The sequence below is a fragment of the Strongylocentrotus purpuratus genome, unplaced genomic scaffold (assembly GCF_000002235.5).
Source record: "Strongylocentrotus purpuratus isolate Spur 01 unplaced genomic scaffold, Spur_5.0 spur5_scaffold_7, whole genome shotgun sequence".
Classification (NCBI taxonomy): Eukaryota; Metazoa; Echinodermata; class Echinoidea; order Camarodonta; family Strongylocentrotidae; genus Strongylocentrotus; species Strongylocentrotus purpuratus.
The window spans coordinates 34,316,770-34,343,870 of record NW_022145613.1 but is presented as its reverse complement, the minus strand read 5'-3'; the positions used below and the strand labels follow the sequence as shown (position 1 = coordinate 34,343,870).

General features: G+C 35.3%; 1 long non-coding RNA gene across 1 annotated transcript in view; it reads right to left on the bottom strand.

Annotated features, from left to right (window-relative positions):
* Positions 1-27,101, bottom strand: part of LOC105445990 — an 81,641-nt gene that overhangs the window by 17,792 nt on the left and 36,748 nt on the right. Inside the window, exons 3-4 of the long non-coding RNA XR_973582.2 lie at positions 15,237-15,898; positions 6,372-6,469 (exon numbers count right to left, since the gene is read on the bottom strand). This is a non-coding gene — a long non-coding RNA (uncharacterized LOC105445990). The remainder of the gene's footprint in view (positions 1-6,371; positions 6,470-15,236; positions 15,899-27,101) is intronic.

Below are 27,101 nucleotides of genomic sequence, written 5' to 3'. Positions count from 1 at the left end.
CCCCCACTCTTTATCTCTCTCCCTCCCCCACTCTTTATCTCTCTCCCTCTCCCTCTACATATCTCTACCTCTCTCTCGCTCCTCCTCTTTCACTCCTCCCCCTCATTCTCTCTTCCCATCATTTTTTTTCTGATAAGAAATAAGAATAAAAGGTCACCCACTGCTAAAATTTGGTCCCAAGAAAAAATGTGATTTTTCAGAAAATAGACCACTACAATCTTCTTGTAAATTCTTGATTTCTTTTATTGTTTGTGATTGATTTTGATTCACGGCAGCACTTGAATACACCAATTGTATACACCAATTCTTGTTAACAATCATTTGTTTAAGTACTGCTGTGTGTGATGGTATAAGTACAAAGAATGCCATGGTACAAGAAAAAAAAAGAGATCACCATTTTATACAAATCACAACAAATCCTCTGAAATAATTTTGCTAGGTCTATTTTGACGGGCCGTGACAAAAGCGAGCATACTTCTTTGCATCCTCCATCTTTCTCCATCAAAAAAAGAGGAAATTCTGTATGGTTTAGGGCAGCTGTTTCCCTATAAGGGACATATCCACAAAAAGCTTGCAACATTAATGCCCAGCTGCTAGTCATGTTTCCCCGTCTCTCGCATCCAAACAAAACGAAACACACACGGGAGCAACAATGCACTATTCTGAGATTTTTTTTAGCATCATCGGGTCAATGGCCTGCCATATGGAAACATTAATCTGCAGCTGCCTACGCGAGGAGAAGTGCCACTTCATCACGTCCAGAAACATCACATTAGTATGCATGTTCAGAGAACATGGATCGGGAGGTCACTCACACACTGACGTGATTAGTTTTCAAGAACAATCTGTGCATTTTGCAGGAATCCAACTGCAGTCTATACCATGTTATTATTTATTGATTTCTTTACTCATATTTGTCTTTACCCCAGTGAGCCTCTAGTCACCAATTAGAACACTGTTCCCAATGGCGCTCTGCACATTTATAAACAAACATAAAATGTAACACAATGTATGGATTACAGAACAATACAATGGTTAGGAAAGGATGGAAAGTAAGAAATGTCAAGATAAAAACATATATAATATGAATAAACATCAAAGCTCTGTCTTTGTCATATCTTATGTTTCTTCACAGAACAGGGAAGGAATAGAATGTTTCTGAAATGAAATAGGACCAGAATCTTAAACATGCTTTTTGTCGAGACAAAGCCCCACAAACTATCACAAAGCCAGGACAAAAAGGCTCATTTTGATCAAAGCTGCAATTTGCTTCAAAATGTTTTGGAGAATGTCTATCAATTTATTTCACATTACAACTAGTGAATCCCCAGAGATATGTTTTAGAAATTTCCTTACGGCAAATAAATCCTGGAATTCAATTTAAAAAGGAATAACATCTTGAAAAAAGAGGGGAAATGAAGCTTTGACACCAAACGACTCATCATGACAAATAATACATGGAATGTCACTTAGCTCATGAATTAGTCAATATTCTTGAAATTTTTTGATAGTCTACAATTCAGACTTTGTTAATCTCTGTGTTGGTAGGTTGTCATGCAAATACAATTTGAAATATTTTGAGGTTATCAAAATTGAAAGAAATTGAAGAAAAAAGCAAGTCTGGCCTGTTTGTGTGCATTCTTCCCCATCAAAGAGAAATTAAAAGAATAAGAACACAATTGTAATTTCTCAATATTTCCTTTGCTCCACCGACCGACAAACCCCCCCCCCCCCCCCCCCCCCCCCGGAAAAATCACATCATTTACATTCTGTGTTACAGCAATAACATAACCTAAAAATATAAACAACTCTTTAAGTTGTTTAATAACAAAATGGTAAGTGAATGCTTTAGTTATCAAATAGCAAATCTTGCCAGTATGAATGGTTTTCTCACAGCCTATGGATATCTAGAAGAAGAAAAAAATAAGATAAATTCATTAAAAAGCTACATAGACCTAATATTTATGTTTTTTGTGATCTTCTTTCTGCATTATTTCTTTTTTTATGGACTAAAGAATGCAACAACTTCCAACATGGATAGGAAAAGTGTGTACTTCCCACATCTACTCTATGTAACTAATGCTGGTCAATGGCCTTTAGCTCAGTAACACCCATCTGCATAGGAACAAAGAAGATACGGCAATCTGGCGCCGCTCGTATGTGAAGCCTGCGAGTAATGACAAAATGGGAGGGTAGTCTTTCCAAATGACAACTTACGGGCAAGGAGACGCTAACATCAAATCAATGCCTTGTAGTAGTAGAATGTATGTTTAAGACTAGGTTAGAGATGGATGCCATTTGCCCCCATCTACTCTAATGGGATGTAAATTGTGAATTACTGCTAACAAAGCAAATTCTAACATATAGCTAAAGCTCACTAGTAGGAGGTGCTAATTCAACCTGTTATCAGTATTCCATGCAACGATTTAGTGAGCATAATGTTTGTTTTCTTCATATTTTTGTGTTGTTGTATTCTGTATGGATATTGGGTTTTCTTTCACTTGCCCAGTCTAATTTTTGTGACTACCCTATTTCTGCAGATTAATAATAAGAATTGAAAGTGCTTTTTGTCTGTGAATCACTAGCAGACATTAATATTAGACCATTTGATACAGTTGTGCTAAACATGAAAACAAGAAAAGTCCTGTAGAACACCTACCATAAACTACTAAATACAACACTTTCCCCTAAAAATACAAAGGTCTTTCCTGAAAAGTAACCCGGTATGGCCGTTTCAAATCCCACATAAATGGTGCAAACTCTCTGACCCCGCATACTTCACCTGAACCCCTGCCTTTCGCCAACAATAACTACCCATTTTTACTCGCTTTGAATTTTTATACCATTCCAAACACGAGCAATACCCAATACGGAGGCCGTGGGTCTTGGGAATTTTACACGTAGACAAATGTAATAACCCAAGAGCTGTTTCAACATCATCATTGTCATTGCTTTTGCTGTTGTTTTATTTTTGTTCTAGTTTTGTCTTTTCTTTGTTACTGTTATTGTTATTGATCAACAGAAAATCAAAGAAGAAAGCAACTCACAAAACCTTCTATTTCATTTTTCTATTACCTCTTCATTTTATTATCTATTTCATAATTTTGTCTGAATATCGTGCCCGCTCTTTTCCAAACTCTTGGATATGCCCCAGGTCTATAAGGGTCTATACTATCCTTCCTGTTCTAAAATTACATCTTGTATTGCTGATCATCAGAACACTATAGTTCATTCGATGTCTGAATTTATAAATTTCTCAACAACAACAAAAGAAAATGTGTAAATAAATAAGGGCAAGGTCCAAGTTTATATACCAGCATTTTGCTCATATCGTGTCTCTCTACTATCTGAAATCTTTTAAATAAAAGAATATTTAATTTTCAGCTTATACCAAAAACTATCATTAAAATTTTGTATAAAGATGCTGGTTTGACTTAAATGAAATTACAATTTGTTCTTCTTGAGTCCTTTTTAATGCTAAATACTTTCTTTATTTTTAATGCTAAATACTTTCTTTATTTTTAATGCTAAATACTTTCTTTATTTTTATACCATTTTTTCTCCTTTGTTTGCCCATTCAATATTACATGATGGATTAAGTTCAGTACAAGATTTATAACTATAAATTTATCTAGGACTGTGTTTTCAACAACAACACAAGATTCTACAGAGAATTTGTGGTGATTTTCTTGTCTTTTAATTATTCCATGGAATATATAAGAAATAGATCAGAATTTCAAACACTCCCATTGTCATAAAAAAATCATTCTATCGCTTTGCATTCACTATCATCTATATTGAACCAAATCAATGTGGTGTGCCCTGAGAAAGATTTTTGGCCTGAAATAGACAATTTTCTAAGCTCACAAAATCAGTGATCTTTGACGATTATGAGAATGGTCTGTAGCTCATCAAAAGAAGGGAACATTGTACCCCTAATACCATTGAAGGAGAACTCTTCCTTGGATTGATAACATTGTCTCGCATTCACTGAGTACTCAAGATAGATCATCCCTTCAAAGTTGATATCACAACACAGAATAAATGGCCTGAAATGATTAGTTGATCATGCTAACACAAATATTGATCCGGCTTATCAGAACAGATTTGACAGCTATTTTATAGTCTAACAAATAATTGTACATGTATATTTCAAGCTTTATGATTTTGTGGTCAATGGCGACAGATAGAACTAATTTCAAGCACGATTATGAAAAATTTTCACATCGACACACCTACATGTAGTTGTAATGTAAAGTATCTATAGAAGTGTAAATATTGTTTCTTTGTTCATTTTCTCCGGATTGTAACCCACAACTTCTCCGCCTTGGCAAATATTTATTCAAAAATTTTGAAACAAAAATTTATGTCAATCAAGGGTTATGTTTTGCTTCGTTTAATCCTAACTGAGCAGAAATAGAATTGTTATCTTTTTGAATGACAATGAATGACATACGCGAGCAAAATTTCACTCTTTATTATCTCTCCCTATGTACATGTATCAAAATCTAAATCTGAAAATCTCACCGCACACTATAAGATCTGACTAAGTTCCGATTTTGAAAGAATTTACAATATCATTTGATATAAACATTCAAACATGCAAAATTTTAATGGTAAATAATATCTACCGGTAAATTTCAAAGAATTACAAGCTTCCTAGGAGAAGAAGGAAAAAACCAATTGACTCAGAATCATAGTGTCGTCACACAGGTTGTGTGATTATCTACGATTTGAAGACTAGAAGAGATAATTCATCCAAAATCTGATTGTTGGTATTCTTATCATTTTTAGAACCTAAATCAGGAAAATGGTGCTTGTTTTGATTTCCATATCTAATTGAATTGCCTTTTTTTTGTTGAAAATTGGATCGTATAGTGTGCAAAGGGCCTAAGATTATAAAATTGATTTGAGGGATGTGATTTTGAACTTTCAGATAATGACATAGATAAAGCCAAATAATAACAAAAAATTATTACCAGATGCTGTCGCATTATCTCTTGTTATCAACTGAACTCTGTTGAGGTCTAGTCTCAAAAAACCAAACAATGGGTTCTTCAGGACTCATTGCTTTTGGAAGTCACATCCAAACATCCTCTCTTCCTTTTTATTATTTGGAAAAACGGATTAGCCACAGTCCAGAAAACAAAAACAATGCTTACAATGGAAAAGTTAGTCGTCTGTCAATCATTTGTGCCCTTTTTTTCCATGTTTTGTTTTTGAAAGTGTAATTTAAATGCTGGTGTTTGTTACGATAAACTAAGAAGTTCAGAACTTTCCACTGATCAGCCAACAAATTTATACACAATGAACCCCATTTCAATACCAAAGGCAGATACACCACAGCCTAAAGGGTGTTAACTTTATGTAAATTTAAATGAGTTAAAAAAATAAAAATAAACGCCCTTCTGGCTACAAACTGGCAATATCAATTGTATAAAAGGCACATGTTGTGCTTCAAGTAATAAGTGTACTACAAAGGAAGCTTATAGGTCATGCATGATTACAAGAAATCATCTACACTTGACCAAGCTACCAATACTAGACGCTCCAATGAGGCATTCAAAATCTAAATATACATTCACGGAAGATAAACTAATGTTTAACCTGGTCATCACAACTAATGCTTAAAGGCATGTGGTTTTTACTAAAGGGTGTGAAGAAGAGGAAGAAAAGTCAAGTTTGATTTCCTCCTAACATCAGTTTTTATTTAAAGATCAAACGTGGCCTTTGGGTAGCAAGGGCCTAGTTGATGTGACAGGTCATCTCTAACAATCAACATCATTGGATTCCCCATGTACCACATTGCCCTTTCTCAAACGAAAAAAAGGTCTGGGTGTACATATTACTGCTATTTATGGAATTCACATAACATGTTATGAATTTTCAAGTTCATCATTTTAAGGCCTAAAAAAAAAAATGTTGTATTGCCCTTTTTTTTTTTCTTTACCGTTTTTTAGAGAGAAAAAATGTATTAAAGCATTAAAAACTGAGAAATAGCAGCCCAAAGAGGGAGTTAATGTAATTTGTTTTCAATATGGCAATGTTTCCGGCTAAATGTTTAGAAAATTCATGGTGCACACTTGCGCAATCTTCTTTATCATGCTGTTGGTAGACAAGCAATATTTATTCACTTTCTGTTAATTCAATTATTAAATTTGTTATCACTTTTTACATTAAATTAGTCATGACATTCCAGTTTTTCAAGATCCACTACAGTGATTTCCCCTAAATAAGTCATCTCCATCTCAACCAACAGGCAATGCTATGCAATGTTGAGTATTTGCAGTGAAAGTATGTTTGTGTAATAACAGCAAATTATTTCTTTCTTTGCAATACATGAAAGAAAAGGAAAGCCATCCTGAACTCACCTGGATATTGAAGAACTAAAACAGCTGTGTTACATGTGGAGATTAGACTCCTGTAACAGCCTTTTCTTCTTGGTATGATTGACCAGTTCCAGTTCAATCTGTGGAGAAAATGAAAGGGGAAAAATGGGGGAGGAATATGAAAATTTAAATAAAATTTGACAAAGCAAAGATTCTTTGTTGTAAACCTATGTTTGTATGGGATGTGCTTGGAAATAATGATTGATAATTTATCAATTTATTATTCATTTTTTTATAACTGAAATGACATAAACAAGAACAGATGTATGTGTATATTGTTTAAATAATGTAGGGCAATATTCTACAAGGCATGGGTCCTGTTTATCAGTATCTATCTCTCATACCAATGGGTTATTTTAGTTCTCTCACTTCAATTATACAGGTGCACCAGTATATATTTTTCAATATCGAAGATTCTGTAAGTCATGAAAAATACATTTGTACAACCATTATTATTTCTCAATCTGTATATAACATGAAATGAGAAAATAATGCTGGAAAAACTGATATATATTGCAACACAAAAAGTACAGACCAATATGATATTATGCTATAAATAATGCTACAATTAAAATTTCAGGAAATTCAGGTAAATTAGTGGGGGGGATCATTCTCTTTAAGGTTATTTTATAAATTGTGAACCCTTTAACCCAGGCAACTCTGCATGAATAAAGATCAACTCATAACCCAAATTTCCATTCTGAAAATACATACAAAATATACTACAGGTGTAGATATCTTTTCAACCTTAAAAGAAATCTAAACATAACTTCACATTATTATGATCTAGGATCTTTATCAAAACACTTAGAAAATGTAGCAGTTAGAAATAAATACAATAACTGCAGCTTTGTGATTGAGTGGTTTAATTGCACTACACTGTCATCCTCACCACATATGGATACAGATTATCACATATATGGGAACAAGGAAATGACATATTTCATGAATCAAAATGATTTTGACAATGCATAGTTAGAGAAATCAAATCAGAATCTAACATGTTCAGCAGAGTTGAGAGCTAAGCCTACTTTCTCTGGCCACACAATCAAAGCGCCTTTCCCCCAAATACAAATGAACTCTACAGACAGGCAGGCAGGCAATGGCAAACCAGCCATTGTTATCTCACCCGCCTGCCCTCCCACTCTTTCTCTCTTTCCCCGTCTCTATAAAACAGTGGATTCCCCTCCCGCCCGTCCGCCCGAGCCCGTCCGTTCGGATCGCGTGTCACAGTCGGTACGTTTGCGGGGACAGGCTCGGGCTCGGGGTCAGAGAGTGGAACTGATGAATAGCGAGCGGTGCTGCAGCTAGCAGAGCAGCCCCGTCGGCTCCCAATTTATTAGCCAGGCCATTGACCCACTCTGTACTTTAAGTTATGGATGCAAAGCGCACATGGGGATAGTCTCACTTCAAGACACCAGGATGCTGCAATAGGCATTCTGAATCTTAATGATGTATAATTGCTGTTCATTATTGCCAAAACTCATGAAGGAGGTACACATTGTGTGCGTGAATGAATCCCATGATCGGGGTAATAATACTATCTGTCAAGCACTTAGAGATGGTATTCTGTATTAATCGCCATATACATCCAGATTTATTATTACCATTTTTATCTTACCAATGACTTAAATCTCCACAAGTATAGCACATGCAGCATGTCCTTATGTCCGATGATCGAGAAACGTACACTTACTGCATTTATAAGCTTATTCTACTCCATATGAGAGGTTTAAAACTACAGTTTAGATCATAAATTTAATTAAACCTCCATTGTGAATTCAGGCCTATTACTCAAGAGAGTGAAGGTTTTATTCTTGGTATTAAAGCCATGAATACCTGTCTAGAGGTTGATCATTATTAATTCATGTCTCTGTTATCAAATGTCTCTTGGAGTGTAATTGAACCATGGATGTAACCTCCACTTGCCATATCCAAAATCATTTAATTGACCTTTCATCCAGCGTTCATTTCAATGATGTACAGAATAATGTCTTCTATCTTTCGCAAATATCACTCAACTATCTGTCCATCTCTCTAATTTGCTCCCATCCGTTTTCCCCCCTTTACAGCTTTTGTTTCTTCTTGCTATATGACTATATCATACATACGTGTACATATTGTTGATATCTTTATCTCTCTCTCTCTCTCCTTCAATTTTTTAATTTGTTAATGTCTTGCAATCCATCAACATCCCAGCAATATATGCATATGTAAAAGTCAGTTTTTAGAATATCCTGAAGCATTTAATACCGCCCACAACCTATTGCTAACAGAAAGAGAGGGGGATAAAACGAGAGAGCTGGTACTAAGATTTTGAAGACAAAAAAACAAATTTAGGGTGACTAACAATAAACAGTTCATAATTTACTTTCACTTAATAGGAAAGCTTTCCAGGCTTGTGTAAAGGCTAATCGCTATCCAGAATCCAGATGTTATTATCAGCAACCTTCTGAAATCACTAATTTGTCGGTTCTATCAATATGTTTTTATGTTGTAGTAACAAAATCTTATTCCACACCTTAAATGGCGCTTTCAAAAAAAATTACCCAAATTACGAGATAAAATCTTCTACACAAGCTGTTAAGTCTCTTCCGGTAGATCTCTGTTTCAACTGATTAGCATGTACTTTGTACACCACCTAGCCCTGACCTACGTCTAGTAATAAAACCATTGAAAAGAATAATTGTTCAACTTTTACTTTCTCTACAAATTCTATTAGTATTATTAGTGTCTTCCACGTACATGCAGAACCTACATATGAATAAAAATGAAGCTATTTCAGTTGACCATAAAAAACATGACGAAACAAGGAGAAATTCATACACGGATGCTAAGAAATACCAGTTCAGGGACTGGTTCAAAACCATTGCAAAATCAAGCTTTGGCGCCTTCCCGCTCGTCATTAATTATACCACCATAATTTGACACTTGTTGCATTTAAATATCAATTACCAATTCACTATCGACCTTGTAAACCTGAAGGGCAATCATGACTGTTCGACCTAGCTCATGGCAACGCAAGAGAGCCTAATAAACACAGCAACAATGCCGGCCTTTGATGTTTAGTTGTCATGTACGTTTCATTACCAGCACCGGTAATTGTTTTTTCATAATACGGCCTTAGGATTAATCACTCGTGCACGTTCAAAACAAGCGACTATCAACGGACTAAATGTCATTACAAGAAAAGGTTGAATCCCTACCATATATTATGCACCTTACAAAAACAATGGTCAACTTGATATGTCACACAAACAGGCTACGATGTGAAGTGTGCCTTATGAAAACATATTTCTACCAATTACTGCATAATATGAAAATATTCTTTGTTAAAAATATATATAAATATTAAAATCAATTAAAAGACACAATCAAGCCTGGACACAATACATATTCTTGTTTCATGTTATATCATCATCTGTGATTATAACAATATTCAACCCCTTGTGAACCTTTTATGAAAGAAGATAGCACTTCAAAAAGAAAAATCCACAAATAAATTCAGAGACCAAATAAAAGTAACTATATATTTGGAGTTTCCAATACAGAGGCAATAGCACCCTCTTTAGGTTGGGACATGCACATGCATCATTTATCATGGATTGGAATCTAGTTTTCCAAAATAATTAAATGTAGGCCTGTTGTTATTTCTTGCTTGTTTGCTCATTCTCTTGCTAATGCCCCCCTCCCCCGTTTTCTCTCTCTCTCTTTCTCCCTCTCCCCTCACCCTCTTTCTACCCCTCCCCTTCCTATCACAATCTCCCCTCGCCCTTTCCCCCACCCACCCACCTCTCTCTCTTTCTCCATTTCTCCATATGTCATATCTTTTATTTCTTTTTCTTTCTTCATGCTTTTCCCACTGTCTTCTGCTGTATCTTTTTTTCTCTCACTACCTTCCTCTTGTTATCTTCATCTTTCTATCATCCTCTTTATATCTTCATCCTTGTATATTTCTTTTTGTACACGCACAAAACCTGCATCTTCCTTTCTTTATTAATCCAATTCTATATTTCTCTTCCCATCTCCCTCTTGCTCTTTCTCTATCTTTTTTTTCTTTCTGTTATCACCATCTCTTTTGTCTATATCTCTGTCTTTCTTCAATTTTTTCTTCCTCCTAACTTCTCCTCTATAATTTTCGTCTTTACCTGGTACAACATAGATGTACGATGTAACCAACTTGTCACTAATTTAAGAGGAATTACAATTGAAAAACATTTAAAACCATCAAATCAAAATATACTATGCAAAAGGAAACTAATGCATTCCAGTTCACTTCATACAAGAGGCTTACAATCATGAAACTACCTTGGAAGTGCCTGTGTGTCAGGAGTAATTTAGAATATAGATAATACTTGTCCCATTCTTAGTTTCTAGCTGACCAATCTCACATGATGCTTGGTGTCATATGGCCTAACGAAGCATACACGTACATGTCATACTCACATCCCTCAATGATTTTGAGAGAACCATTAGGTTCATCATTGCAAGTACCTCCAAAGTGGAAGATTGATTTTTGTTTTTCAATTGAAAAGTTTTTAAAAAATAGTCAGATATTAAAGGCATTGTTTAACAATGTTAAAATCTGAGATGCATGGCCCTATGTGTTATCAGTGTCTGTGATGTGGTGTAATATTGAAGCCCTACAAAAGTTGCACTTCAAAATGATCATGAAGTACCTCACAAAAGAAAAAAAATCTTTGAGTGACCGGTTTTACCATACTCACTTTCCCCAATAGACTGTAGTGTTATAAAACTGTTAGGCGATCAGCTTCTAAAAGTCAAGGAATTCCTGATTGACCTAAAGGTTTATAATTATGATTGCAGCATGAGCTAAATCCAAGATTTTGTTTCAGAATCTGAGGCAAGGATACCCAATCCCTTTGAAACATATTTTTATATTACAACTGACATCATGATTCCTACAACTGATATATTTTTTGTCATTTATGTTTTGAATCCCATTTGATAACTACTGTAGTCCTTGTGCCTTTTACAATTATATTTTGAATGAGGTTTTTCATTGTTTCATATACTATAAAATAATAATCATTTCCTGTTTCTGGGAATGGCGTTTGCCATTGATATGCCCGTGGCCTTTGCAAATCCCACCATATTTGAATTTGTTTGTGTTTCATACTTTCTATTTTCTCTTTCAATTATATGTTGTCATTGCGATTGTTTTTTCATTAAAATGTGAAAATAATATGAATTTAATTTAATTGCATTGATTTAACATGGAGAAGATGCTATATATTTTGGTAAAATCATCAGTCTGAAAGTCACATGAACGTATTGAGAAGCAAAAAAAGAGAACACAAAGTTGAATGGTGAAAAGTAAGTAATATCAGATGTTTCTTCTATATGAAGTACAGATTACTTGTTCAGAAGCAAAACGGAAACACAAACGTGAACACTGACAGGCTCATGTAAGAATGGCATATTGTATAGTCCAGAACTAAAATGGAACACAAATTTGAAGCAATACTGACAGACAAATACATGCATCAGTATTTTCTTCAGTACAGAACTCATAATGTAACATGGATTTGAACACTGACGGGAAGTGCATGTGAAACTTCTTTCCTAACCTCCCATCCTCCTAACATTAACTTCATCAGATCAATGACCTAGGCTCACATCTGCCCCACATAATTCAATGTCGGTTCACGGCCACACTCCGATGCTTCTTCCCATCTTTTCATAAGCTCCCAGCTTCATTTGGCTTCATACTGTCGCTTCGCCAACCGGTAGCAGGCAGAAACATAGCCAAGGGCGAAACAGGGGTGCATCCATGCCCCCTTCTTGCTTTAAGAACCCCCCACTAATAACCCTCAACTCTTTATTCACCACTGCTCATTCTCTATTCATGTTTAATGTAAAATACCTTTTCAGCTCCCTCCAACAAAGGCGAGGCAGAGCCGGAGCGTGGCAGAGGGGGATTGATGTATCCCTACCCGAGCACACTGGGGGGAAATGTCACAACACTCCACTCCCGTACGTACGTACGTATGGAATGAGAGATACATACCCTCTCTATTCAAAACTGATGGGTTTATTAACTTGATTCAGATACTGAATAAGCCATGCAATGCTGATGAAGGTTAATGGTAGGGAAGGAGAGGAGAGGGCGGCAAAGAGTTTCATGTATATGTCTATAAATATAAATATACATATATATATATATATATATATATATATATATAGACAGAGAGCAGTTACTTTGTATTTCAGAGGATAAATCTTGAATACATTTCCTGTCTAATGGGGAAAATGTCAAAACTAACTATAATTTTAATTTTTTAAGAGATTTTGTTTCACCTGGTGTTTGTTTTGTATCTGTCACCTCAATGTTCCAAACACTAGAATATTCTGAGATTGAGGGGGGGGGGGAGCCTCAAGTAAGTTCTCATCCTCTTCCAGCTCACATTCAGTGCCGATTCTAATAAAATATTAACACACTCGGTCCATCTTCAATACTACACCACAAACTGGATCCTTTCCTTGCATAATTTCAATCCTATTGACCCTTCTAATCACACGAACCACTATTGTTTTGATGTTTTGGTAGCATAACTGTTAACCTGGCAGAGTTTGTTGACAGTATAACTGTAGCACAGCTAATGTCAACATGACCTGATATGACTCTTGAGGTCCCTGCCTAACACAAGAGAACATCATGGTGCATGAACAGTTGTATGATAATATGCAGGTATTTAGTTTTTGTCAACAATGGATTAACCGTCACCTAAGTACATGGATTAAACAATTTCCCCTCAAACTTAGTTCTCCTTCTTTAACTTTTCTTTAGGTGTTACAGAGTGTTAACTGTATTTAAAAAGAGAAGTTTTACTGTTAGTAGCCAGAAGGTTGTTGACTCTTATGCTTCAACACAGAGCTAATACCTTCTTCCTCCAAACAGACAATTTGAAATTTTAATGATTTAAGATAGGAACTATTTGCGGCAAATAAATGTTAATGTAATACCAGTGATCCTCTAATCTCTGATAATGCTATCTATTTCATGATATAAAGTCACATTCACGAATGGGAAAATAAAAACTGCACCTGATATTATATATCCAAATATGTTGCTCCAATGTACATTCAAAAGGTCGTAAACCTCTCAACTTGAACTAACTTTCCAAACTTTCCCCAAATTCCACCTCCCTTTATCTTTTGTTTTGAGCTAGAGCTACCATAATCATGTCTGATCCAGTTACATTCTGAATTTAACTGAAACTTGAGTATGGAAATGGATTGCAGAAGTCAGCTAGCAATTAAATGAGCAGATTTCCCTCCTAAACCACTAGTTTCCTTTGGTACGTGCCAAGACAGGATAAGGTTTATTGCGGGACGACTTTGATACAGGGCGGAAATCACAGAGGCAGTCCGTTTGATTTCAACTTAGCAGGTCAGATTTTAAAGGGAGATCGAATGGCTTACTTTCAACACCAAGTTCGATACATTCAACCCAATATCAGACATTTTTTTAGGCTAACACAAACCAAATTATGAGCGGAGGAATTACAGGGAGAACCACACATTTCATCATAGAGAAATGATTCTCTTGCTAATCCTTTCAATTCCGTTAATATTAAGACCATAGATCATCATGGATACATCTAGTCCGAGTCTTTCAATTGTCCAGCTACCTATCATTTCTATGTTCTGAGTTGCAGACTACCTAAATGAGACAGGTGCAATTGGCTTTTAATCTTAGACAGGGACTATTCAAATTTTCATTTACAAAAACAGGAAGCTTAAATTGTACAAAAATCTCTTGGAAACTAGATTCTCAACTATACAATTAAAAAGAAAATGAACACTTACAAGTGTAGGCCTACAATGTATATAAAGTGTGTGAGCTACAAAATTTGCAAGGATGGTACACAATCAGACAGTTTCTTTTTCATAATACATATCTTCCATTCGGAGCAAGAAGGACATTAACTTTTAACATTTCATACAGAGTTAACACCCTTCCAGCTCCAAACAGATGTTACAACAAAACGTATTTCACAAATACTGCATTGTGCATGTACAGGTCCAATGCAGCAGCACAATGTGTACATTAGTCTATCATCCGCATAGCACGCCATAATGGAATTGCTCCCCCAAGGTAGAGGGGGCGCACCACGACCATGTCTGCCCTAACTCAACCGCACCATTTCACAACCAGTTCCTGATAAAGCTATTTGAACGCTTACCACGCCTGTGGCTCTTTTCCCTTAACTGATTTTTATTGCTCTTGAACGTCATCGGTATTCGAAACCTATGAAAAACCTTTGAAATACAAAAAAGCATCCCTTTGAAGTCACAGACAATGGGGTTTTTCCAGCGATTTAGTCTCTGTATTTCCATTGTGGTTAGGATAGGGCTATACTTAGAGAGAGGGAGAGAATGCTACATTCTGTTTAAGTTACAGTAGTCGTTTGAGTACAGCTGCAAATGCCGCAGAATTTCAATGGGGTGGGTGGGAGACAGTAGCTTAAAGGAATTGAAAAAAAATGAATGCATGCATCTCACAACGTTCTTGGCTTATAAAACATTAAAACCTTACAATGGTCTTCATGCCATAGCCTGGCTAAACTGGCAGGCCATGGCTGTTACTGTCGTATGCTACAACAGTAAAAGATAACACATGACGGAGGCCCTGCACTTATAGCGAAGAAGAAGAAGAAGATTAAATAGCATTTTCAAGATAAAACAATGAATTTGCAAATTAACAATCAATATCTTTATGTTAGTCTCCCATTTTGTCATAAAGTAGAGAGAAAGTAAAGCTATTATGAAAAATGTATAGAAATGTAAAATCCAAAGATAAAAATATTTTAAAGTACTTACCAATTCTGCAATATTAGTTCCTCAGTTTGTAAATACTTTATCCAAATTAGATCAATTATGCTGAGAATTCAACAAGTCAAAATGGCACACTGGCCAATAAGTTTATGATTTATATTCACTTTCCTTCTGTTTCACAAGTTTTACAGTATGTACTCCTTCCTAAAGTTCACCACTCCTGGAGACAGTACATCCACAATTGGTAATGATCCAAGGAAGATAAAAATAAACAGATGCGGTTCAAATTTGCATATTCATGAGGTTCCGAAGAGTTCCTCTCACAATGTCCAAGTCTGAAGACGTTGTTATCTTCCAGTAGAATGCTGCACACTGATGAATAGCTATGATCCACTCGTGCACACTCTCTACTGAAGATACAACTTTGTCTCTTCAAATATGAATATTCACAATGTCAAGTATGAATATTCACAATTTCAGGAATGAATATTCATGAGGTTCATCCCGTCGCATCAGCATCTGCAGATAATCCTATGAACAATGATTGCTTGCTTCAGTTCAAGATTTGCATAAATAGATGTCTATTTCCTGGCTTCTGGATGCTTTCCAAGTAAAATGTAATCCAATCTGATTTAAAGCTGGATTTCCATGAGGTCTATTCCGTCTTGCACACATCAATGAGGTATTAAAGGTGGAAGATCACTATCCTGCAGAAAGAATAGAAAAAAATGGCAGACAAATTGTTAAAAGTCAACATATATCAAGAAATATGACACAAGTCTAACCTACCATCACATGCAATCGTAAAATATTTCTATAACACAATCATGCGTGAATTCTTTGTCATAGTGATGAGCTTTCAAAACAATTAGATATAGTGATGCTCGAATGCAAGGCATTTTGCTATCAATAAAATTAATGTTTCCATGGAAAACGGAGTTGTAAAAAGTTAGATTTGAGAAACTAAACATGAATAAAATTGAGATGTATGCAACATGGTCACATCCATAACAAATGCCAAGATCTTGTTTAATGAAATCGCAATTTTGAAAAGGGTGGCTGATGTAAAAAGTTACATTACTTCACCATACAACGAAATGGAAATCTCGCACTTAAACTACATGAGTGAATAAACCTAATGTAAAAAATTATATAAATGTGTTGATAATGCAGTTTGTGAGACAAGTCAATTCTGTCTTTACAATCCAACTCTCGCTCTAAGAATTGTCAGACCCATTAGAATGATGAAAGGACTCGATTATGCTTGTGTGCTCCTGTCAAATGTCACAAATGTGTTTAGGGAAAAAATTCTTTATAATCATCATTATTTTCAAAGAATTCTAAGGAGAGAAATGTCATCATGCTTTTTGCTCTGAATCTTTTATGAATTGCTTCAAGTTCTGGAACACAAAGAAAGTGTTACAAGTTCTGTCACCTATCATGAACCACCACAATAAGTCAGCCCATTTCCTTTCAACGAGGGTGAGAATCATGTGCGTCCTCTACAATACAAAACTTGAACAAAAGTCAAAATGGCATGCATGTGAAGATCCACAAAAGTCACAACCGTCAGAGGAAACGGATAAGTTCTGTATTTTTTCAGGAAGTTGAAGGGAAAAGAGATGGGAGAGAGAAAAGAAACATTTGTCCCACTGCGGTAGAAGTCAAACCTTTCCAGTGGAGCGGATATAGGCGTACTCTGTAACATGTCATGTACAGAGTGTTGTATGACACCTCAGGAAATTGTAAGAATTTAACCCAATTTATAAAGGGATTTTCTAAAGCAAATTCAGACTAGTGTCAACGCTCTCACAATTATTAGCAAGTTGCAACTGCCTGCTCGTTCAACTCACAATCTGTTCAATATAGTAGTAAATTTCAAACATTTACATTTTGTACCAAAAACAACCATATATCAAAATATGATAATGGGCGTAAATGTTAATTACACAGATGATTCTTCATATAAGTTGGCTTGTGAATGGGTAATCATTAAAAAGACATGGGTGAAAATAAATCTTACAGAATGTAATAAATTTCTAAGCTTTAAAATGAAACACATTTTTGATATCTCTAGATAAGCATGATAAACATGCAGTCTAGAGTAAAGACTATCCCATCTTAATCCCAAAAAATAGAAGATAATAATCGTACTGAGGAAGGTAAAAAAAAAAATTCTATCTGGAATTTCACTCAAACTGGTTGAAACTGTGAGAGATCCAGAAATAACAATCAGTATGTGGGAAATAAACACGAACATATTGTACCAATATAGGAGCACCAGAGTTATTCATTGCCAACACAAACTTACTAAAAATAACCAAACAGTCCATCTTTTTGTCATTAATCTTATCCTTAACTAAAGCTTTAACAAAATGATTACAGTGGTACATACTGTAATAATCCTCCTATTGACCAGGCATCAGAGTGTACTAAACTAACATACAATGTCATTTCTATTTCCCTTCACCTTGAGAGATAGTGTTGCTCTTGTTTTCTTCTCCGGTGTGCAGGCTATATACCCTTATCCAAGGTCAAATAAATATTATACAGAGGCCGCGTCCATTCGATAACATCTCTAAATTCTCTATATATAAATCTGACGACGAGATCCAATTCTTCTTTTGTACTCAAATACCATATAAAAGGAGTGAGGTGTTTGTGTGTGTGTGTGTCCTGTAACCGTGAAGATAGCGCATTGATTTTCCTCACGCGTTAGGTAAAGTGTGAACACTGGAAGGAAATGCTTCATGTGAAATTCATTGAATTAATTTGAATCAAGGGTGGGATTCTACTTTTTCCAAGAATCTAATAGTCATTATCACACTCTAATTACACTATTACAGAGCAAACAAGGAAGTTATAAAATGGCAAGAAAGGGAATAATTCAGTAATTTTGTACATCATTGCAAATCAATTTTGAATGAAGATAATTTTAACAGATGCCCCTCCCCCCCCCCCAAAAAAAAAATATATATATATATATATACATATATATATAATTATAATCATAGTAATAATAATGATAAATAAAATGTTTTAAAATATTTACAAAAAATAAATTATCAAAAATACTCCTTAACACTATTAATGACATAAAGCAGCATATATCATTCCCATATCTAGAAATGGTCAATATCATACTAATATGATAACTGCTGTTGTTGTTGTTTTTTTAATACTGATTTTTACCTATTTCATCTTTGATGCAACCCTGCATAGAATAAAACCATACAAATAAATGAATAAATACATAAACAAAATGTATCATACAAACCATGTGAAAAAGCACTTCCCACAAATAAAGTGTATACTCTGAACATTTTTAATTGCAAGGATACATAATGCACCATCATTTACTGCAAACTTTATTACTACGGCAAGTCAAAATTATTCTGTCATTTTGGAATCCCATATGTCGCCAAGTTCTGTTGAGCTTTGAACATATATTGCATCATATCTGTTATTGTACATGTACTTCAGTCTGCTCCGATCAGCAATCAAGTAGGACTACATAGTTGATTTCCTGTGCTAAACAAGTTATCCAATAAAGTCTACTACTACTACTTCTACTACAAGTACATGTATGAAATTACAATTACCGTATCAGATACAGTCTATATTGAAATAGATAAATGGTAAATGTGTGTGTCAAATGAGCTTCAAATCAGCTATAAACCACACCTTTAAAAATATATCCCCTTCTCATTTGTTTCCATTTTTTGCAACTCATTGATGTCCCAGAAAGCAAAGTAGGGCATTGAGGAGCAGAGGCATCGTCCTGATAGCGATCAAGGTTTGACGAAGAACGACACAGGAAATCTTTATGATTGAATCAAAGAAATCAAATTAAAATTTGTTGCCAATTCAAACCCCATTCGTCTACCTATCCATCAACACAGGTGAAACATACCTCGTCGGTCGACTCACTCGGTCTACATTTGCTCATGCCTTGCGTTTATCCGGATGCTTTCATTTTTCACAAAAGGATCGAGATTGGTGGAGAAATGTACCTCAAAGGGAGTCATGTTGAAGGTAAGGTGATGAATTGGTGAAAGGTTTATGAATGAAGAGAATTTAAATATTGAAAGTATGAATAGTTAAGTTTTAGGGAGGATTAATCAATATAGGTACTTTGGTAGCCAAAAATGTAAGAAATTTGGTATGGCTTTTTAGTAAATTAATTAATTGTTTTTGCCATCATATATTAATCTACAGTCATGGCTCATAACGATATTGTTGATAGAGAACTTGTTTCATTTAAATAAATTAAACTACATTCATGACCAATATTGGTCTTTCTTGGTTTGCATTTTTATTTAAGCTGGCATTTATAAGTATAGTGTTAAAACAAACGGTAAATATGCGCAAAACTTGATTCAACTCCAAACTGGCATACATACTATTTTTATTGGAATGAAATGCAGCATATTGCCGCACTAAGCCGATGATAAGACAATATGTAAACAAGTAGGATTTCAGGTGCCTTGGAAAGTAGGGCTTGGGTTAAAGTTGCCTGGATAAAGATATATTACGTCACCGTACATGAAGTATCACACAATATTGTACATCTTGTATAACAGTAGGTAAAGTTCAGATGACAAAACAAAAGAGTTCATGAACAATTCGGGGGAGTAGAAAGAAATCAAGAAAAAGGGTCTTGCTTCTAGAGATGTATACAAAAAAATTGTCTCTTTGGAAACAAAAGGGCATTAACTCATAAGCTCCAAGCTCCTTTTATAACTGATCTTATAAAATAATTTGTTTTTTTCAATTTGCACTATTCAACTAGTTTTTCCATAAATATGAGTGCAGTACCTACAGAGACCAGATGAGTAAATGCAACAGTGGTGCTAGTGTTATATTGTGGTTGATTTGCTGGTGAGTTTGGAATGAACATGAAGTGATATTTGAAAGAAATTTGTGATTGGCAAAGTGCTTGTAATATTGTATTTTTAACGCTCCATGTGATTTTTTGTTTAAACAGACAAGATGTTTGACAAAAACTGTTCTCTTAAAGTCATAGAAAGATATCAAAAGTGTAAACAACAACAACAAAATACACAGATGCCATGAGTTATTTGCATGTAGCTCCAGTGAGCTCATAATGGCCTCTGTAAATTTAATAAAAGCTCTAGTTAAGAAAAGAATCATAACAATTGTTGCGAAACATATCCACATTTCCAGTAGTAAATCCTTAAAGAGCTCCCAGTAATGAAAAAATATTTTTTTCAACAAGTGTGAATCATCATCTTGTTGCAATAAAAACAGAAAGGGGAGAACAATATAAATATTGTATGGATGCATCTGTCCATTTCTCATTTCATATTCATGCTTGTGGAATGTCCCTTAGCAATTCACAATAATCCATACAGAGAAAATTAGAAGGATGTGGACTATTGTTTTCAATCTCTTAAATCCGCTTTCTTCCATGATCCCATTATTGATCTTAAACCCCTTTCATAGTGGCCTGATTTTCATCGGGTGCATCAGGACGCATCCGATGAAATGACCACCATATATGGTACAGAGGAGAAAAAGCAGATAGAATATGATGAAGCAGATAGAATACGATGAAAAAAAGAGAAATAGGCGATTAAATTCTCCTGCTCAAGATAGGATAAATTCTCTTTCTATCGGTGTGACTATGATAAAACGGCCAATATGAATGGGTCCGGGAGAAAAAACTGTTGAAAACACCAATGAAAATAGTCAAAGGGCATTATCTTGTTCCGGCTAGAGCTAGTGTACGCGCGCTTTTTAACAAGCGATTGTGCAATAATTCTTCACTTCCTGCCGGGGCTCACCATAGCGAGAGAATTTCACTGGCAGTATGGAATGGACAGGAGGGAAAGCGGCAGTTTCACCTTTGTTTACATAAGGCAAATTTTATTGGTATTTTCATCTGTGTTACTCCGATAGAGGCACTATTGGATGTAATTTAAAAATACATAACTTCATGTAGAGAAGATATGTCTACAGTTGTAATTGGCATTATAATTTTCCAAGAATTGTTTAATATCCACTCTAAGCAAAGAGGAATTGTGCAAATAATCTCTGAAATTCACTCCTTTTGGTTGATGGAAGGGGCTTATTACACCCACTTACGTGTACTAGAATACAGCAGTTATGGAACTTACTGAAATCACAATAAACGTGTAGCATGGACAAGTGTACAGACGCACTTTTTTTACAATAGTTGATTTCTAATTAAGACATCTGTAGACAAATAACCATTCACCATCCCTTCCATAATCGTTTTAATTTCATTGTTAGAAGTGGAAGCTTCTGTTGGTTCTTTCAATCAAAATCTGAAAAAGGGTAGCTTTCAATATTTGTTTAATGAATAATTTTCATGAACTTCAATTTATCCGTAATGGATGAATATACATGTGGAAAAGGATGGTCACAAATAAGCTGTATAATTCAACTGCATTTATGTACTTCTCACTAAGACTAACACGATAGCTCTAAAAAGAACACATACTTTCCAGAGATACAGGTATCCTTCAATAAACAGGCTCTGACAAATTGTCACATGGAAATATTTAACATGTTTCAATATTAGCTCCCACAGGCATGAGTTTTTCCAGGACAATAAGCCCTTGGGTACTACCAACAGCATTGTAAGAGAAACTTTGCAGTTTCATTTCTACACCTACTGTAAAGAAGCTAAAGACAAAAAGAGGAAGAGAGATTTAGGTGAGGCGTTGGCTTTCCATAGTTTTAGCACTTAGTACATCCGAGACGATTGTGATCTCTAACCAACTTCAGGTGTAACCTGCTTCCAAAATGTGGGTCAAATCTAGTTTTAGTGCAAGGAAACTTCAAAAATGGGTCATGCTTTCGATCTTGGGCCAATGATCATGAATGTCTGCTACTTTTGTCAAGCGTGAATTCGAAGAAGTGATTTGGGGATAAAAATGTGTAAACGATGATGATAAATGATGAAAACTTTTTAAAATAAGAAGTAAAGGATAAGGTTACAAAAGATACCGATCATGGGCTCAAATGAATTAGATCAAAACTTGATAAAAATATCGTGTAACAAAAATAAAATCTATTTTGCAGTGTTTGTTAATTAAAAGCAATCTGTGGTTCAGAAGAATTAATTTTTCTTATTACTTGATTCATTGCATTAAAAAGAAGACATACAGAGAAATATAAATAGGTAAAAATAGATTTTTCCAAAGAAATGAAAAAAATTATGACACACAAATATTTCTAAAATTAGTTCACATGCAGACATAATAGTCGGCCCATTGAGCTGAATTTGCAATAACAGCATAACGAAAAGGATAATAGCACAATTTACCATCCTTCACAACCCCAAAAATATTATTCAAGAACTATCAAAAGAAACAATTCTCGGATTTGATCGCATTATGAAATGTTATCAATCAGTTCCTCATATGAATAACCACAATGTTATTTCAGACTATGACTCATCTGAATGTTAATTCAATTCAGATCTAAAAACTAGGTATTGAACAATAAAATGTCCTACAATACTATACTCCTTCATCAAAAGCATCAATTGTAACTATCAACAGTTTCAAACAAGCATAGTTATTACTGGAATGATGTAAAGGCCATGTATTGTATAAATGAAATTTTATTGATAAAGAAAATAATACCAGACATAAAGATAGTGTCTAACTTACGTTTAAAGGAACAATGTTTTACGGTACTTTCTGTGGTAAAACGCACAAGACCTTTGTTATTGTGTTTTCCAATCAAATACTTTTTTTCTTCAAATTTGTTATTGTGTTAGGCAAAAGTAATATGAGATGCCTGTTCACTACATTAACAGAGGTTAATGACAAAAGATTAGAGAAAAACTGAGCATTTTTTAAAGAGAAATTTCATTAATGCTACAATTCACATAAATGTGCAGATGTGTAAAACCCTATCCAATCCTTCAATATTCTTGGCATTATCATTTTCTTTTTGATACGGAGAATTAAAAATACTCTCTTTCTATTAACATCTGCCAATGTCTTTTTCACTTTCTTTGTTGGCATTACATCATCTGACCCCCCCCCCCCCCCCCCCCCCCCGACAGATTAAGATTTTGTAAAATATGACAAAGCAAACTTTTGACTTTACACTTTGGATATGTAATGCACTAGTACTATCCCTCTACAGACAACCGAAAGGCCAGCTGAGCCCATTGCCTTTTGTGTGGTTCCCTTGTTTGTGATCAAGCTGGCCTAGCAATTTGTGGCTAATAACTACAGATTGAGTTCTGTTTTGCGGGATAGAACAACAACAGAAGCACCATGACGACACAGCACAGCCTGCAAAAGGGAAAGTTAGGCTCCCGATGGCAGGGGGGAATATTGCCAGCAAAACCACATCACACAGACTGAGGCATGTTTCTTTGGCTCTTGATTAGGAGGCTGACCGCAGGATCTCTTCAGCAGCACAAGGGAGGGATGGCAGGACTTATCTCGTCTGACAATGGCCAGCAGGAAATTATGGAACTTCCCTCCCGGAGGAAGCACAGAATACAATTTATTGATATTTGCTTGACATTTGCAGAAGAAGATGTACTTCTTTTGTTGCCAGTGCCCTCATTGCCGGACGAGAGGATGAATTAAAGCAAATAAGGATAGATAGAGATTATATCTATAAATTCAAATATGGTTATCAATGTTGTGTGTTTCAATGTCCATAGATTCCGTCCTAATTGCCCACCGGTCTCATTTGTTTTCTTTCATTTTAAATCCAACTTCCGACTTTCTTTGTCATTTGCACTGTCTTGTTCCACTTCTGTCTCTGTAAATGAACATGAATGTCCTTTCTTATTTATGTAATTTCTGTATTTCGTATTGTGCTATGTATGATTTGTTTTCCTTTGTTTGTCTGATCATCTCTCTCTCTCTCTCTCTCTCTCTATTTCTCTCTCTCTCTATATCTCTCTATTTCTCTCACATTCTTTCCCTCCATCTTTCCCTCTTTTACTCCCTCACTCCCTCTCTTGCTCTTTCTACATCTCTCGCCCTGATTTCCTCCTTCATCCCCTCTGTCTCCTTAACTCCCACTCTCTCAATTTCTCTAAATGGTTATCCCTCTCCTCCACATATCTATCTCCTCTTGTTCCCATATTTTATCTATCCCCTTCATCTCTCTAAAATAACTCCCTTCCACACAGTAAATATGTATATCTTTCCCTCTCCTCCCCTTCCCTCATCCCTCACTTTCTTGCTCTTCTATCTCTCTGACCCTGACTCTCTCCCACCCCCTCTCTTTATTTATTTCTATCTTCTCCTCCTTCTTCTTTCTCCCTATCTCTACCCCCCCCCCCCCCCCCCCCTCTCTCTACCTCAACACCTATAGATATCCTGCTGATTGGTATGATAATTCGTACCTTGATCATTCTCTAACAACAAAGCAGCTAACAAATCGTGTTCTACCACATCAGAAGCTCTAACATCACACCTGGTTTAATCCATCTCAAACCAATGCAACCCGTCACATCCAAGACCACATCATTTGATTTCCAGAAATCTGTCATATCATCATTACTGTAAAACCTGAAATGTTTTGCGACATAAACATTCCGCGATTGTAAGTGACAGTCATGGTCGCAGAACGAAACTTTCATGAACTGCAAAAAATAACAGTGTTGAGTAATTCAAATCATTTCGTGACATGAAACTTTCTGCGTCTGAAGCACTCACAAAATTTGGGAACATTAAATGCACACATAATGTTTTTGTTTGATTCTCATATTCAATTAGGACAACAAAAATTAGACTACATGGTTTAACATTTAGGAAATAAACACAAAAATCTGTTATGGTACATCTCAAAGCATGGCATCCGAGAACAAATCATTTGACTTCATCGGGCCTCCTTTACATCTAGGTCCAGATCGAAATACAATGGTTCTGTATGCATGAGCCCCATGTCAATATTTTGATTATTTTAGGGGATCAAACTGTCCTGGGCACCCAATGGTAACAAGCCCAGGTTTTCACATACAGGATACACACATGTAAAAAAAAAATGGTTTCAGATCCGAACAAAGTTCAAACGTGCCAAGTATCACATTTATTCAAACAATTGTTGAAACATTCTGATGAAGAAAATAGATAGGTATATTCCATTTAGGGATTGATTCAGGCCAGAACATAAAAATTACTCAATGTCATACATTTCCACGGCTGATTGAACTTGATAAAAAATGCTGATTTAGGAGGCTTCATAAGACATTGTTCACTAATCCTTGTGAGATGATACTGTCAATTGTGCTTTTATTACCTTCTCTCCTACCTTGCCTCATCTCCTATACTTGCTGTTAAGTTAATTATTATTCTATCTTTCTTTTTACACATATAATCTGTATATCATTGATCATTCTGCTTCAAAGGTTAGAGATTAAAAGTAACGCACAAAGATGGTCAAAGATGGTCAAAGATGAAGGGGTTGGAAATAAATGTAGCTTTACTCAGTTTTATTTTAATTTGGAAACACTTGTGAGGGTAGAGCACAACCCTGAAATTTGTTGCTATGGTTAAGATAATACTAATAATAAACTCTGCTTTTATATAGCGCAAATTACAATTAAGTCTCTAAGCGCTTCCAAACTTGGAGACTATATTACCCCGGCTTTATTTGTGCTGCCATTACGGCGCTCTAGCATTTAAAGGAATTAATTCATGTACAACAATTTGTCAATCATTATGCCACTTTCACACGTTTTTCCCATTTATTAGCATGACCCAATAATAGTGGAAGGTGTGTCACCGCACACAGCAGTCCATCACATGATAATATCTCTCCATTTCTACTGAGAAATGAATAATGCAAAGATGGGCCTATAAAAGAAAGCAATCTATAACACCACAATAGATAACGACCTTGCAGAGCTGGATCATAAAACTACAAGTTACAGCTCTATCTCACCTGTACACACAAGTAATATAATTAAAATCCTATTCATCATTCAAATCTATTGTAATTCAAGATCCACAACAATTGCCATTGTTTGGTCAGATGGCGTTGACACTCTTCTAATAAATGAAAGGGAAAAGTACTTCAAATCCATAATTAAATAAATGCTTTTATTTTATTATTTTGTACATTCACATCCACACAACCCAACAGAGTAGCAGCGATAGTACTGCCACTTTCACTCCAAATATGGCACTTGTTACTTTCAAAGTTTTCTTTTCACCATGACCACAAATATTAATGACTGCTTTGAGACTAATTCTTGAACACCCATTCTTGTGCAAATTGCTGTTGTCTTTACTTTCAACGTGACTCAACGGAAATGATTGCTTGGGTATTGAAAGTTTTCATCATATCAAATTTTAAAATACAGTTCATAAAAAAACAGACACCACGGAGCAAAAATATGCTTTTAATGGTTTAAAACCATATAAATGTCTCATCTTTATAACTGTTTCTCACAACTACATGTATCTGCACACGTTGGTGACGTGTGAGATCTAAATGAGAACAATCCCACATTAATAATCACATCTCAGTTCTCCCATAAGAAGAGGTACCGAACCCCATAATTATCCCCTTTATAATCCAGACACATAAATACTTCCCGGGTTGAAAAGTGCAAGCCCATTTAAACCAAGTCAACATTTTGGGGGGCATTATACTTCCATGTTCCAAAACATAAAATGTCAAAGGAGTTACACTTTTAACCTTCTAGCTCTCTTTCTTCTTGATAGGTTCTGAAATGACAGACATTGTTGAATGAAAGCAATGAACTCTAGCACTGTCACTGAACACAACAGGCCAGGATATACATGTCATTAATTGTATATCATCTTCCAAAAATTTGAAAGTCATCACCCGACTTGTTATCTAGTATCAGTATTTTTAAAGGATAAACAAAACCGAGGGGAAAACATGCTTTCCCCATGTCTGATAAGAGGCATA